The following is a 17,452-nucleotide window of genomic DNA, read 5'->3' on the forward strand; positions in this document are numbered from 1 at the left end:
ATTCTGTGATTATAATAACATTAATGACTCAGAAACAAAAAAACAGACAGTTCTAATGACGTGAAGCTTTATTGACAAAACAGTTCACACCTAGTATGGTTGTTTGTTAAGTCTGGACCAAATCACTGAAGCTTTAAAGCTAGATCACTGCAGTCTTTTCCCCAGGCACTGACACGGGTAATTATTGTGGTTCATGTCATAGCCCAGGACTCCATTTCAATCCTAGCAGAGAAAGGAGTTATTTTTATTTTGGTGCACAATAAATATACTTTTTTGCATGTATTAATATAAGCTGCTTTAATATGAAAGGTGCCAACACTAAATGTTAAAGGCTCTGTATTATTTTCTTGATTCTGAATTAAGATTTCCTGCCTTCCTAAGTACCTTTCAGCAAAGAATAATCTGTTTTAAGTTCTACAAGTCTGTTCATTTCACATTTTGGGATATTTTCAGGCTCAGACTCAAACCAGGTTTACAACCAAAGTAACCAGTCTTTCCTGAGTGTATGCGTTATTATACATCACATAGAAACCATAAGGAAGTCTACACACTAGTTATCTGTTGCCACATAACAAATTACCCTAAAACTTAGCAGCTTAAAACAACAAACCCTTATTATCTCACATTTTTTCTGGGTCAAGAATTGAGATGTGGCTTAGCTGGGTCCTCTGGCTTTGGGTCTTTCACAAGACTGAAGTCATCTCTAGGCTTCACTGGGTAAGATCCACTTCCTAGCTCCCTCACTAGTGGTTGTTGGCAGGATTTACTTCCTGCCTCTGTTGGTCATGAGTTTGTCCTCCTTCAACTCCTTGCCACATACACCTCTCCATAGGCCATCTCACAATATGGTACTTCATCAGAGTAAGCAAGTGAGGGGGCAAGAGAGAGAGAATGCTACTAAGACTGAAGTCACAGTCTTTCGTGACATAATCATGGAAGCGACAACCCATCACTTTTGCCATATTCTGTTCATTAGAAACAAGTCACAAGATCCAGTCCACATTCAATGGTATGAATGCCAGGAGTCTGGAATCATGTGGGAGCCATGCCTACCACGATCTATAATGAAAATTCCCCTCCATTGATTCCAAACCAAACCTTTAGAGTAAAATCTAGAATTTTGAATGGTTTCAAAAAGCAAAATATGAGTTAAAAAGCAAAATGCACCCACCTCCCCAGCAGTGCAGGAGACTGGATGACTCATTCAGATACACAGCCTGCTGGGTGTGGTTGAAATAGGCAGAGTACTGTCTGTAAGAAGAACCTCGCTCTTCTGACAGTTCATTCTGAATGAATGTACCCTTCTCTCCTTCATGGACTTGGAACTTCTAAAATGCTACCAATCCTCTCCAAAACCACGCCTAAATAATTGTGACTATATCCTTTGATTCTGAAACTTTGTATTTAAAAACCCCTTTAATCTACTCTATAAATAAACAATATCCATGAAACAAAAACTTTATGAGCAAACAGAACTACCTTTATTCTTGCAAATCAGCATATACCTACATGCCTGTTACATAAAATAAATTTAATAAGCATTCTTCTTGCTCTCCATGTTAACTTTCATCCTAGACATCTGTGATATTTGTGTGTTTGTTAGGGAATCATGGAAAATGTTCTCCATCTCTCCCATAGAAACCTCTGTTCTGTTTTGGTCACATTTTTCTTCCTTCAGCCTAGTCAAAAGCCTGTGCCTAGAACTGTCATTTTTATGTTTACACTTGTTTACATCTTTTCTTTTGCCTCAAAATTCTACTAAGAGACACGTACTGAGTATAACCTAAGATTACAATAAATAGGTTATGTAAGACTTAAAAATTCAGAAGCCATAAAATCCAACATGTATTTTCTTGGGATTCTAAGGAGTAGATATGTTGATTAGGAGGCAGGATAGTGGCTTGTTTTTCAACAAGAAGACAATAACAGAGGGAAAGAAAAAAGAGAAAAGATATATGAGTAAAAACAGAAAAATCAGTGAAGATGGAAACCAAAAAATTGAACAACGTATAGGAGAACCTATAAAATCAAATGGCGGCAGGTAGGGAAAGCCACCAGCCACATCCAATCTCTCCTAAAAGAATATTTTAGTAGCTAAATTGTAAATTAACCAGATGGAAAGAATAGATAAAAGGCTAATGCAGCTATTAAAAGGAGTAATTAAAATCCAAAGGAAGTGTTTTTTTTCTTAAAATGAAAAGGTACCAAATGTTGTTAAATTGCCTTTTAAAGTGCATGATACAGCTCTGAGTGGAATGTAGTACAGTTTCTCTTTGGTTCACTCTCCCCAGAATTAGTTCCCAGATTTGCCCAGGTGTCTCTGATACCAATAATAAAAACCTCTGTGGGCCTGTTGAGTAGGCTAGGATAAATGGGTGCTTCAGCTTCCAGGTAGAGGCCAGCTTCTGGCCTCAGGCCTGGAGCATCCTGGGGAGGTGGGTCTGGCCCACGGAACAGGCAGTGAGAGCTGGGGAAGCCTTCAAGGGGGCTGCTGGTCAGATCTGGTTCCCCTTACCATGAAGTCCAGAGAGGAAAAAAAAAAGTATTACGCTCATAAAATTTCTTCATATTCAACCATCCATTTGCTAATACATTCTCTTGACATAAGTAGTCCCACTAAATTCCTCTTTCCTCATCACTAACTCTAAAATGACAGCTTAAGGATTATCCTTTCTGCCATTTACCATGAAACACAGCTCCAAACCAGTTTGTTGTAGGTTTCTGAGCTTAACCACATAGCTCACACTGAGTGGATAATCAATCATTCTATGACTAAATCCATCTGGAACAAATTTGAAGATGTGGCCATGTAGGGTTTTTTTGTTTTGTTTTGTTTTGTTTTTTTGGAAAAAAAAAATTAAACTGAAACCAGAGTTGATCTCTTTTTTCAAAGGTTTAAAAGAAAAAAATATTATAAAACTCAGCAATGACTTCCCCACCGCCAGAACTCATGCATGCTCTCTGAGTAAGATTGGTTCTGTCCTGCCCCATTTTGCATTTCATTTAATTTTTCAGTGAGATGATCCTTGAATGCTTTGGAGGAGAGTCCCCTTCCCAGAGAATGAGGTCATGATCCCTCCTTGGGTAGAAGGAAAGGGGGACATTGTGTGGCCAGGTTGTCACCATAACTTCATGCTGATCTTAAATTCCCAAATGTGCAGGACTCAAATGAGGGATTATGGAACTAAAAAGCCTATTGCTGGCCATTCTTGCTAGATCCACTACTTTTTGCCCTGTAAGCATTAAAAGATCATTTAAATATCATGAGCCTTGGCTTTAAAGAACTCCACCTTTCCCTCACCAGACCCCAAATTGTTCATGTAAATTTAGGATATATTTTCTCCTGTATACTCTGATATCTACATGATTCATGCATTCATTTGTTCAATTTTAGTCATTTATTCATCAATTCATGCATCTATATATTCAGCTAATATGTATCCAAACTGTACTAGATGCCTAGACACAGCACCTTTCTTGCAAGGACTTTTCAGGCTATCTGAAGTGGTAAGGTAAGGTCGGATTTTAAAAAAATTAAATGATACAAATAATTCAGCTTAACAATTCAAGTCAACAAAACTTTAGTCAAGAGCCTCAGTCCCCATGGAGTCAATCATAAAAGCAGAGTGGTGGGAGTGCAGAGGAGGGGATTGCTTGCTACAATCATGGGCCATAATGGGTTTTTCCAGAGGCAGTGGATGTAATCTGGGTCATGAAGGATGAACTGGATATAAATAATCCTGAGAAGAGAAAAGGCAGGCTTTGCTGGGTAGATGCCCTATATGCAGAATAATGGTGACAATATCCTGTCGCTGTTTAGAGTGAGGGAAAGGGGGGCTATTGTGGGGACCACAGGAAACAAGATAAGAAAAGTCATTGGAGGACAGTTTGTATGAATCCTGAATTCTTGGTTAAGCCATTTAGATTTAGTCATGTCATAACTTGTGAAAGATTTTGAGCAAAGAGTGACATAATGAAAATGCCAACTCCAAACAGTTGTAGGATGAGAGGGAAAAATAAGTATACACATATGGTTAAACGTGTTAAATCATCTTAATAGGACTGGGATGGGAGATGGGGGCAGATCTGACTTCTTGTAAAGTGAGTGAGTTCCTCAAAAAAAGTTACATTAATTTTCAAGTACTGTACATACAATAACAATGCTAATAAGCATAAAAAAAAAGTTTGATCCACAAGGACTATTTTCAGGATCATAATAATCTGTTTAAAATCATTTCTAACAGACACATTCATTATTTTTGCAAATAAGTGATGAGTCAAATCCTGAGTCAAAGACGATTCTAAACAAGTTCCACTCTAAGTAGGATAAACGGGGGGCGCCTGGGTGGCTCAGATGGTTAAGCGTCCGCCTTCGGCTCAGGTCATGATCCCAGGGTCCTGGGATCGAGTCCCGCATCGGGCTCCCTGCTCATCGGGGAGTCTGCTTCTCCCTCTGACCCTCCTCCCTCTCATGCTCTCTGTCTCTCATTCTCTCTCTCACAAATAAATAAATAAAATCTTTAAAAAAAAAAAAAGATGTTGGTTGAAAAAGGGAAAAAGAAAAATTCAAAGAAAAAAAAGAGTTAAAAAAAAAATTAACTTTGGGCGCCTGGGTGGCTCAGATGGTTAAGCGTCTGCCTTCGGCTCAGGTCATGATCCCAGGGTCCTGGGATCGAGTCCCACATCGGGCTCCCGGCTCAGCGGGGAGCCTGCTTCTCCCTCTGACCCTCTCCCCTCTCATGCTGTTTCTCGCTCGCTCTCTAAAAAATAAATAAAATCTTAAAAAAAATAAAATAAGTAGGACAAACGGTTTATAATATTGTTTAGCAATATATTTATTCATAGGTATTATAAAGGTAAACATCAAATAGTAAATTAATAATATTTTGGTGTAGTTTCAGCTCCTATGCCCCATGAAATAACCAACTCGGAGCTAAACAAGCCCTTATATGATCTTCTGAACAGTCAGCATTTCTGCCTCGTGCTCACATCCATTAAACTATAGAATGTTCATTAGTCATAATATATGGCTGAAGGAATACAGAGTAAGTTTCTAACCATAAATTACATCTGAGGATAGACCTTTAACAGCAGTTGCTCTTATTTCTAATATGGTTAAGGCTGTGATGCTGCAAAATGCAATGAACGTAACCTAAGCAGAGTCATGCCCTGATTATAACAAGGTTTTTTGCAATTACAGGAAATTATGGCAAGAGGTAACTACCCATAGGCTCACTCTCCCCAATAAGTCCCCTACCATCCATTTTGCATATAAGCATGAACAAAGGAATAATCTGGTTATAAATAGAGGAGAGCAAAAAGTTCTCCCAGTATGGCTAGGGGAAATGTATTTCCTAGTTAACAGTTACCTTAATTAAAAATGAGAATTTAGGGCACCTGGGTGGCTCAGTTGGTTGGGCGGCTGCCTTCGGCTCAGGTCATGATCCTGGAGTCCCTGGATCGAGTCCCGCATCGGGCTCCCTGCTCGGCAGGGAGTCTGCTTCTCCCTCTGACCCTCCCCCCTCTCATGTGCTCTCTCTCATTCTCTCTCTCTCAAATAAATAAATAAAATCTTTAAAAAAAAAATGAGAATTTAAATGGAGTACAAAAAGGGGAGGAGAGGTTTGGAAGGGCTGTTTGGGAGTGGGGGTAAGGCTGGACTGCTAAGCTGATAAAGCAAGAACTTAAAAACATAAGAATATATAGTGTATGAAATAATCCAAAAGAATTTTAACTGGATTTAGATCTCACTTCACTAAGTCGTGATACTATGTGTGTGTGTGTGTCTGTGTGTTTAAGACTTATGCAACAGCTAGAATTTTGCAAAGGTAAAACAACTGTTCTGTTTATTGATCTATTTAAGTTTCAATTCTAAAACACTTCATAGGCAATAGTCATACCTGTACTTCTCCTTAAAAGTGGGGTCTTCTAGAGATGATGTGTTAGTTGCCTAGATTTACTTTTTTCTTTTATACTGGATTTGGGAATAAGATGGGGAAAGAAAATTTTAACATTTGCTTTGTTAATTACAGTTTGGGAGATGGCACAAGACCACTAAATATCATATAACTGTAAGATTATTCAAGAAGCCTTGAGTTGAGTAACTATTGTGTGCAAAGCACAGTAGGTGCTGAGAATACAAAGATAAAAAAGCTTATAATGCCCGCCCTCAAAAGCTCACAGTCTAAGAGGGAGTGGACATTAATTACAATGTGGCATTTTGAGTCTCATTTTAAAGACTTCCTAGAGGAGGTGACACCAGTCTTTAGTCTAAGGAAGTTGTGGGAATTAGCCTTTAACAAACTGGGGGAAGGGAAAGACGGAAGGAGAATGTTCCATGCAGAGAGAACAGCACTTGCTAAGGTCCTAAGTAAAAGACAGAAGGGAACAAGTGTTCTGTATGATTCAGTGTGTAGTACATGATGGTAAGCAAGGATCAAATCATGAAGGGCCTTGCACATCACATTAAAAAGTATGAATTTCATCACTGGAAAGTGACATAATGAGTTTTCATCTGCACCAAGTGAAAGATGTCCTATATAAATATTGAAACTTCTGCAAATCCAAATGAAGTCCACTCTCTTTGCTCACAGAGGAGGGAAACACATCATTTACTTTCAAAACATTTCTGAATCCTAACTTTGTTAGCCCAATTAGATAGTTTCATTGTAAGTAATTAGGATAGGTTTTATTTTCCACTTATAACAGTGCAAATTAATAGAGGCAATTAATTAATAAAGGCAAATTAAGTATGAATTTCATTCTAAAAATAGCACAGCTCACATTTTTAACCAAATAAAGTGCATTGAGGAAAATATCTTAGCTCAAAGAAAAGTTTAAAACATCAGCATTAAAAATCCACTCGGCATTTAGTGCATTGTTCTAGGCTATTATGATTTTATCCATCCAGAATATAAGTGTAATTCTTAAAAGATTTTTACTACTTGGGGTTTGTTCCATCTTAAAGCTCGTACTAAAACTTATTGGAAGACTAATTTGAAAGTAAAATTTCACTCTGCCTTTGCAGAAGCTACAAGATGTTCTACACACTCACTTTATTTGGCATAGCATTCCTTAGTCTTGTTAAAAAAAAAAAACATAATAACAATTATATAAATACTATGGAAGCATTGAATGTTATTTATTATGTTTTGCCATGTTGTAATATAACGGTGCCAGAATTTATGCATCATATCCAATGAAGAGCTCAGTTGGTACCTTCAACAAATTGGGGCCATAAAATTTATATAGGCCATTGATGTGTACCTAGGGTTATTCAGCAGCTGGTTTCCTAACGAATAATGCCAGAAATCGGTAGTTGGAGCAAAACTTGTTTAGGACCCTGAACCAGATAAAGTGCCAGGGGCACACCTTTACCCTTAAGATGGCTCTAGTTAAGGAGGTGGTTGGGAGCAGCTAGCTATTCAAGACCTATCCAAGGCAGTTGACTTTCTAGAGATAACAAATTTGCTGCTACTCTTCTTTCTTAACAAGGATACAGCTGTCACAAAGTCAGCTGGACAAGCTGCTTTCTGTAGTGATCTTATGTTAACCAAAGAAACCTGGGAAAAGAAGCATAAAGAAGGTGGGCCTGAGCTGAACCTTGAAAGGGAATCTATCCTGTTAGAGAGGCGGGGAGAGGCTCACGGGCAAAATCAGACAGGTGGAAACAGGTGTCTTACACATGGCAATACGTAGCCTGGCTGATGTGGAGGATTATGTAACAATGCACTGAAAAGGGGCACCTGGACTGTGCAGTCGGCTGAGCAACAGACTCTTGGTTTCCGCTCAGGTCTTGATCACGGTGATCACAGGTCAAGGGATCAAGCCCCGCATCAGGCTCCGTGCTCAGAGTGGATTCTGCTATGGATTCTCTGCCTCTGCCCCTCCCCCCACATGAACTCACTCTCTCTCTCTCTCAAATAAATAAATAAAATCTTAAAATCTTCCAAAAATTGGAATCTAAGGAAAAGACTAGTTTTTGTATTAAACCACCTGTTATGTTGCAGTGAGGCTCAAACTAATCATATAGGACCTTCTGCATTTTATCAACATCTGTGTGAGTAGCGATGAGACTAGCTGCAGGTGTTGGAGTTCTGGGGGCCTGGACAGCAGTCCACCTTCACTGAGAAGATAAAGATGGCAGGGCCACCTTGCTGAGCTGCCAGAGGGTGCACTGGAGGGTCATAGCACTGGGCCATAGCACTCACAAACCACTGCTGAAGTAGCAGCACCCAAGACCTACAAACCAGTGGGAGACGTCCTAACACTACTTCGGATGTAACGGCAGTCAGAGCTCTCAAGTTAGAAGAATGGTCTGTCTGATCGGGGTGAAATTGAGAAAGGGCAAATGTAAAATTGAACATTTAAATAGGAAGAAGGAGTCAGAAATGCAGGATAGGGAAAGATAGAATAAATAAAAAGATGACAGAGGGAAGTCAGCCTAGCCACCTGCTGGTTTGTCACACTGTCACCATAGGCATAGTGTTTTTCCTCATGCTTTAAATTCTTTCACTATTTTTGATTTTCTCTGTTAAACCCTTAATATGGAAACAAGAGTCTGTCATATCCACATACATAATTTGCCTGTAACTATAATGAAATCATTGGGAAGAGGTCATTTAGTGTTTGAAGAAAACCAAAATTAATATACCTAAAGAATATTTTTTAATATGCCATGGTTTTGCCATATTACTAGCATAGCATTTACAAAACAAAAACTGGCTCAAATCAAACTCTCCTGTATGATATGATTAAATGGATGCTTCATCAACCACAAGTGATTATGTAGATCACCATGATGTTTTGTGGAGACTCCCGCTCATTTGAAAAGTCAGACATCGATGTTTTCATCTTATGTATTCATCCTTATGAATAAACAACCAGAAATACTTGCCCTAACTTTACATGTGGTTATTTCCACTACATTTGAAAATACTCCCCATCTGTTCTTTAATTCTTATTATAATTTCATCACTGCCTTGAAAGATGATGACCATAATGTCCTTAACATAGCCATTATAATAAAAATTGCTGCTGAAATTTATCTCTTCATAGTTTTTTCATAGTTGGAACTTGTTCACACAAAAGTTCTTTCTCAGAGTTACATATAGATTCTAATTAGAGCTCCAATTAAAGCTATGTTTGCTAAGTAGTCTTTATAAACGTTAACACTCCATTGCCATGAAGGGGGTCCTACAGCCATTAACTGTTCTTTCATATCACAAAATATTACGAAATGCAAAAGATGCTAGATTTTTTTTGCTTTCCCATATCTCTTTTGTTTGAATGTTTGCAATTTCCCTAATAAGAAATAGCTTTTTTAAAAAGATTTTATTTATTTATTTAATTGACAGAGAGAGAGAGAGAGAGACAGCATGAGAGGGAACACAAGCCGGGTGAGTGGGAGAGGGAGAAGCAGGTTTTCGGCCGAGAAGGGAGCCCGATGCGGGGCTCGATCCCAGAACCCTGGGATCATGACCTGAGCTGAAGGCAGTCGCTTAACCAACTGAGCCACCCAGGCGCCCTTCCCTAATAAGAAATAGCTTTAAGAAAGAAAGGCTGATTTCGCCTATTCTCCTATCTGTTCACCTAGAATATGCCAAAGGAAAGGAAGTCATTCAAAGCTGTGATGTTCATCCCGATTGGATTTCAGTCATAACAGACCACATTCAAAATACGACACTGTGCAAGGAAGCAAAGATAGGATATATAATTATATACAAGTGCATAACAAATTATATTAAAAGCCCTGACTTTCTGCAATTTTTTGCTTCCTTTGGTCTGTAGACAACAATAGTACCAACCTGATGTACACCGACTTACAGCCATTTCACCATGTTAAGTACAATTTATTGAGCACGTAGTGTCAACCAGTTTGAGGGGTGTGTTATTTCAGTTAGTACTCACAATAACATTATGAAATGGAGTCTCTACTTGACAGACTTTGTCAGTGAAACTTGGAAAGGCTAAAGAACTTGCCCTGAACACATACCTAAAATGTGGTGTTGCTTGGATTTAAACTGAGACCTCTTTGATGCTAAAACCTGTGATCTTACCTACTCTTCTGTCTCAATTATAGTTCATATCATTCTGTCAGTGAGTTGCATAAAAAAAAATTCATTCTGTGGTTCTCAGACTTTCTAAAAGGATTAACAAGTCCTCCCATCAACTCTAATTCTTGGTATAATAAACTCTTGGTATAATAAGGTTAGAAAAAAGCTAGCACAAGCAACTAAAAAATGATCTCAAATAAAATAATTTAAAATTTAAAAATCGTGTGCAGTGAGAAAATAGTGTGATTGTTGTAGTTCTGAAAGAGATCCCTACACCTCTCTGGCAGCCTCACATTCATCCACATTAACCACATACATGCCTGAAGCCAAAGATTTTCATTTAAAGGTTTCCATAAACAAATTATTACATTTCTAAGGAAAAATAATTCCAGGCTAATTTTAAAATTAACAATATGAATTGCTCAATTTTTCCATTTTCTTCCAAAATGAAAACTTGGAATATGATAGACTCTATGGATGTGCTCCATGCAGTAACCATTTTAAGTATATATATACTTATAGGCACCCTACATATATGTGTGTGTGTGTATCAGATCTAAGAACATAGTCTTTTTTTTCGTCTGTGTTTATGCATGCCAAGAAATTCCCTTAAAGACTGACTTAGTTTGGCGTCTACCTTTAACGTATCAACTGTGTAACTGGCAGAGGTCCATCTCCCTTTGTACTCTACAGACATAGAAACCGTGTACGGGGTGTGTTTCCCCATGAGATTTTTTTCAGAGTTTATGCTGCCAAACAGGCATTAAGCAACTCTAAATTCCTGAAAGTATGTAACTTTACAGGTACACAGTAGTGCATTTAAACATTGAAGAGAACTTTCTATTCATCCCGCTCTGCTAACACAGCCGTTTAATCCTGAAAGATGAGTCCATTTTTAGACCCTCCTTTGACTCTACAGATGGGAAGCCACTGCTGAAAAATTAAAAAGAATGGAAGAAGAAATAGAGATCTATGATCATGGTCCCCAGAAAGCAAGAGCATGTTGTTCAGGTTTCCCGGGATCCAATATTTTAAGGTAGAGAGGGCAGAAGAGGTAAGAGCTGGAAAATGAATATGTTTTACAATAGCATTCAGGAATTCAGTAAAGTGAGCTTTAATTTCAGATTTTTAAAACTGAAAGAGATCTCAGAGAACATACAGTCCACGACTTAGCAAGTCATCCTTGCACAGGGGCCATGCTAATCTTCTCTGTGTCATTCCAGTTTTAGTATATGTGCCGCCAAAGCGAGCACAGGGAATGTGTAGTCCAAACATAATTTTGTCTCTGATGGAAATGTAAGGTAAAATGCCCCAAATTCACTTAAAAGTCAAAGACTATTTTATATGCTAGCTTGAGAAGTCTTTAGGATTGAAACACTCACAGGGTCAACAGTTTCACCGAACAGTATTTTCTTTTGTTCCCTATTGCATTTAGGTACTCCTTGAACTCATAGGAGTTATTTGAATGCTATTACCTCACAACACTGAAAGTGTTTTAACATAGACGGGGGGGATATCCCATAGCCTACATATGTCAAACACAATTTATCAGCAAATTAAATTCAGATGTGCATGATAATTCATGAATAACTTGGGGAAAATGGCAACCATAGTATCCATTTGAAACAAAACCAAAAAGTCAAATCTCACTTGGTTTAAGGGTATATGAAGGATTTGGACACAAGCTGATAGTTGTTCAAATTTAACATTTTAGTCACTGAATAACCTTATGCTTTAATATGATGAAAGCTGCAGAGCCTTACTCCTGAAAAATCATTCATACAGAACAAGGAATAAGTGTAGGTTTTGACTGTCACATTGCTCAAGGAAGAGGGATAAAATAAAAAACCACTTAAGATAAGATCTTTCCTTGTTATACTTTATCATAGAGCAAGGTTTTCAGATGTTAGAGGATAAATTATGAAAAAAAAAAAGAAGAAGAAGATAGTAGGAGGGGAAGAATGAAGGGGGGGAAATCGGAGGGGGAGATGAACCAGGAGAGATGATGGACCCTGAAAAACAAACTGAGGGTTCTAGAGTGGAGGGGTGTGGGAGGATGGGTTAGCCTGGTGATGGGTATTAAAGAGGGCTCGTTCTGCACGGAGCGCTGGGTGTTATGCACAAACAATGAATCATGGAACACTACATCAAAAACTAATGATGTAATGTATGGTGATTAACATAACAATAAAAAGTAAAAAAAAGTAAACATCACAACTGTACAAAGATATATGTATGTGCATCGTGTGTCAAATGAGAGAACATATAGACATTCATTCACTTTGTTAAATCCTTACAACTCTCTATATTCAGGTGGATGCAGCATCTGTTTTTCAATTTTTTTAAAGATTTTATTTATTTATTTGAGAGAGAGAGAGAACACAGAGGGAGAGTGAGAGGAAGAAGCAGACTTTCTGCTGAGCAGAGAGCCCAATGAAGGGCTCGATCCCAGGACCCTAAGATCATGACCTGAGCCAAAGGCAGACACTTAACTGACTGAGCCATCCAGGTGCCCCTATTTTTCAATTTTTTAAAAGAGACTTTGTTTATTTATTCAACAGAGAGAGAGCTGTGGGAGGGGCAGAAGGAGAGGGACAAGGAGACTCCCAGCTGAGCATGATGCGGGGCTTGATCTCAAGATCCTGAGATCATGACCTGAGCAAAAACCAAGAGTCAGACGCTTAACCAACTGAGCCACCCAGGCGCCCTGTTTTTCAGTTTTTTAATTAACATTTTCTTTCTTTTTTTTTAAGACTTTATTTATTTATTCATGAGAGAGAGAGATTCAGAGGCAAAAGGAGGAGCAGGGAGCCTGATATGGGATTCAATCCCAGGACCCTAGGATCATGACCTCAGCCAAAGGCAGATGCTTAACCAACTGAGCTACCCAGGCACCCTTAGTTAACATTTTCAAACTCAGTGTTGAATGTACAATACAATGAATATTGAACACCCGCCATCCAGATTCAAAAATTGTTAACATTCTGCCATATTTGCATGCAGTGCCTTAACATCATTTTTCAACACAGATGACTGGTCAAATCCCCACCTGCTACTGAGATCCACATTGCACCATTTGTGTATTTCTGGTGATAAGAACCTCACTACTTCCTAACATATTAAAGTGTCCAATGACCATACTCTTCTCTTACCCTGAACTAAAATCTGCCTTCCTTAAATTTCTACCCATTTATTCTAGTTCTGCCTTTGGAAAGACACGGTCAAGACTTTTTCTTCTTCTCAAAACCCTAAAGTTCACTTTCATAACAGACTATCTCAGATACAAATCTCATTTGTATTTTCTTCTCTCATAAATTGAGTAGAGTGGGGGCAAAGAGAAGGAGATGTAAGGAGAGAAGGAGGGGCTATAAGCCTTCTTAAGAGTTGGCATTTTTTCCCTACAAGGTTTCATATGTGATATTTTCATCTTCATTCAGTTTGACGTAGTCTCAAATTTCAATTTTATCTTCCTTAAACCATGAGTTGTTTGGAAGTGTATGTCTTCTTTTCTGAAAGAAGGGGATTTTTCTAATTTCATTGTGGTCATTGTCATTTCCATTATATATGAAGTGTAGTGAGGGAACAAAAATCTGTATATTGTAATTTTTGAAATGTATTTAGACTTTCCTTAAGGGTGGCATTTAATCATTTTCTTTTAACATTCTCTCAATGCTTGAATAGGTTATGTATTCTATACAGTGTTCTATATTATGTCAAGTAGTTCAAAGTTTGTTATCATGTTATTCATATTTTCTATTCATTTCTGAAAAATATATGTTTGTTCGTTTAGTTACTAAGAGAGGTATGTTAAAAATCTCTTAGTGTAATTGTGTGTATTCATTTTCCCTTTAGTTCTGCCTATCTGTGCTTTGTCTATATGGAGGCTGTGGGATTAAATGCAGTTAAATTCCGATTTTCTGCATTTTCCTGGTAAATCAAAACTTTTATTATTACATAGTATTTTTTATTCTCTAGTAATCCCTTTTCCCTTAAAGTCAACTTTGTCTGATATTAATATTGCTAGCCCATTCTCTTTTGATTAGTGTTGGCATAGTACATTTTTCATCTTTTTTCTTTAACATATTTTTCTTTCCATCCTTACATTTAAATCGTTTCTCTTGAAACAGCATATTTGGGTTTTGTTTTTGTAATCAACCTGAGAACTTTGGTTTTTAGTAAGACCATTTAATCTGTTTACATTAATGCAACTATTGCTGTGATTAGGTTTAAACTGCCATTTTACTATTTGCCTTCTATTTGTTCTGCACATTTTAGTTTCCTTTTCTTTCCTCTCTTCCCTTCTCTCTAAAATAATGGACCGTTTTGTATTGTTCCATTTCTCGCCTGTATTAGATTTGTATTTTTCTGCTTTTACTATTCCTTTAGTTTTTTCCCTAGGGGCTACTTAACATGCATCCTTGATTTATCAAAGTCTAAAATAAATTAGTAGTTTTACCTCTCCCCTGACAATGCAAGGACCTTCAAGTACTTAAACTCTATTTACTTTCCTGCCAACTTATTATTCTCATGTATTCTCATGTATTTTAATTATAAATATTTTATAAATCCCAAATATTTTATAAATCCCAAAAGACCTTCCTATTGTTTTATACAGTCAGTATTCATTTAGATTTACTCACGTATTTATCCTTTCATTGCTTTTCATTGTGCTGGAATTTTGAATCAAAAAGAGAAAGGAATTTAGTGCATATCTGGTGAGTTCCACCCCTCCTTCATCCTACCTCTCAGCTTCATTTGGAATTCAGAAAAACATAAGGGCCCTGAGGTATATGGGGAAACATTGTGCAGAAACATCATAAGTAAGATGTAATGAAATGGGTAGGAAAATATACACAAGAAGGTAACATGCTCTGAAGGCAAGAAGCACAAAGACATGCTTTATTTAAAAAGCCTTAAGCAGTTAATGATTTGGAGAAGTATTGCCAAATTACACTCAGCAAATTTAGTAGTATGCCCCAATTTAGTGGGCACAAAACCTGTTTATTGTTGAATGAACAACAAGTATAATGTAATTGGTTTCATACAATTAGGAGGTCACCAAGCCATGCTTATTATAATTGGCATTGCCATAGCCAGGGGCTTGTGCGACCTCAAGCAATGATTGGCCTGAAGGAGTAAGCCAAGAATGTGTGTGCTTTGGGCTAGGGAGACTGACTAATCTGGCTGCAAGGCTCAGGGAGGGGGCCAGAAATCAAGTCACAGTGCTTAGTGGACTCAGCTGAATGTGGTGTCCATTCAGTTCATCACTCTCCAGGGGTTTGATCTGGAGCTGGGGATGGAAGGTGGTTGGGAGGAATGAGGTAAAGAGGAAGGCACCAGAAAACTACAATTGAAATGTCAGTTCAGAGGCATCCCACAATAAGATGGGATCATAATTCCTCTGAAAGCCATGCAGTTGGAAGCTGGTTCCCAGCTTGTAGGGACTGGGCTTTAACTTGCACACAGACCATCTTTAATTCAATCTTTAAGCAAAGATTAACGGCACTACTTGTTTCAAAAATACAGTTTTACCTCCACAAGGTTGTGACTGATGACTGGCTGTAATATCACTCCAAATACCAGGGTCATCTTTTCCCAAACATGTTTTTAATGGATAATTAAGTTTAAGAAGTAAAAAAGGAAGTTTAGCTGGGAATGACATATTCACAGAGATGCCAGAGAACACTCCTGATGATGAGCAATCATTTATCATTAGAAAATGTTTTTCCTTAAGATTCTGAAAGCAATAAGCTTCACTTTGCCAGTGTGCAAAAAGAGCTGAAGAATAATTAAGGCCTTTGTTTCCTTGCTGGTTCTGTTTTAGCTTATGAGCGATGGGTGCATTTGGTCTGTGTGTAGTACAGATGAGTCACAAGTTGAACTGGCCAGGTGTGCCACTTGGTTTTCTCCCCCATGTTCATGAACTGCATGACTAACCTCATCCCATCATCTTGCAAATGAAGACCACTAGCCACAAAGACGACTGGCTGAGAAAAGGTCAGTTTGCAGGGCAAATCAGTCATCGTTGCTGGAAAAGCAACTCCCAGTACATATAGCTTGATTTTTCCATATGAGAGCAGCATATTTCAAAGGTTCTGATAGAACACAGTGCAATGACAGGGACTTCCAGGACACTTGATTCACCACTCTATAAAACAAAGAAATGAATTATCAGGGAGGCTGATGTTTATTGATTTTGGTGATATTTTTGTTTATCATTTAAAGCACACCAAATTATTAACAATCTGTTTTGCCAGAACAGATAAGAATCTAGAACTATAAATCTACTGCTGGCTATAGATGAAGACAGTTCTCTTTTGTTACTTAATATCAGTATTTATTTTCTCCACTAGAACTGCTTAGCTGGGGTGAATTCTAGCTGATAATTTCAGAAGGGTGAAAAGCTAACTAGAACTGGGCATTTAGCCCAGATAAATCTGATTCCAGTACTATGAAAGAAGCAGCAAGGGAAATAGAAAGTCTTTGACAAAAATTGTTGATAATTGGCTAAGGACTGGGGAGGGAAACAGAAGACTTGGAGAGCTATGAATGTTATTCTAATGTAGAAGAAAGACACAAGGGAGGAATCAAGGCACTACAGATGAACGATCCTCTCTTTACTTCTAAGAAAAATTAAATATATATATATATATATATATATATGTAAAACTACAATTCAAGGTCTGCTATCCAGAGCTCTTAGGAAATAAGTCTTTCTGGAAACCTAAATTGCAGGGGCAAAATGGAAATCTGGGGTTTGAATTTCTACTCTGTGTGATGTTGGGCAGGTGACCTCACTTATCTGCATTTCAGTGGCATCCTCCTGCCTCTTCCATAAATTGTGCATGATGTGATCACTTATTCCACAGAGCTGTTATCAGGATTAAATCAGAGGCTCGCAGATCCATTTTTCTAATCAAATAATAAGTATTTAAATATTGGTAAGCACTTACCTATTTTTACACCCGTTAATTTTATAATTTTAACAAATTTGTATATGAAGTTACATAAAATATCACACACCTCCTTCCTAATCAAAATTGAAGCAACATAATTTAATGTCTTGAATACTCAGATTGTCATTACTAAGAGCCATGAATGGATGAGGCAGTAGTAAAACAGCAATGTTCTCAGCACTTGTTGAGCTAGCTCCTACTTTCCAGGATTATACTGAAAAATAAGGTGAAGACCCAAAATAACAATAAGATCCTTACCCAATGAGTCCTTTTTATTTAAAAAGTTTTATAGAGTAAATAGAGTGCTGGGAACTAATTTATTGTCCTGTCACTGGAAAGGATTAGGACCAATCATTCTGAGCAGATGGGTATTATCTAGATTGTTAAGAATGTGAGAAAGAAAGAAAGAAAGAAAGAAAGAAAGAAAGAAAGAAAGAAAGA

General features: G+C 37.7%; 1 protein-coding gene and 1 non-coding gene across 4 annotated transcripts in view; one reads left to right on the forward strand and one right to left on the reverse strand.

Annotated features, from left to right (window-relative positions):
• Nucleotides 1–17,452, forward strand: part of EFEMP1 (EGF containing fibulin extracellular matrix protein 1) — a 58,978-nt gene that overhangs the window by 20,300 nt on the left and 21,226 nt on the right. The window lies entirely within an intron of this gene.
• LOC123326063 lies at nucleotides 11,202–11,308 on the reverse strand. The gene has a single exon (XR_006540853.1). It is a non-coding gene; the product is annotated as a U6 spliceosomal RNA (small nuclear RNA).

The sequence above is a fragment of the Neomonachus schauinslandi genome, chromosome 10 (genome assembly GCF_002201575.2).
Source record: "Neomonachus schauinslandi chromosome 10, ASM220157v2, whole genome shotgun sequence".
In the NCBI taxonomy this organism is placed as follows: domain Eukaryota; kingdom Metazoa; phylum Chordata; class Mammalia; order Carnivora; family Phocidae; genus Neomonachus; species Neomonachus schauinslandi.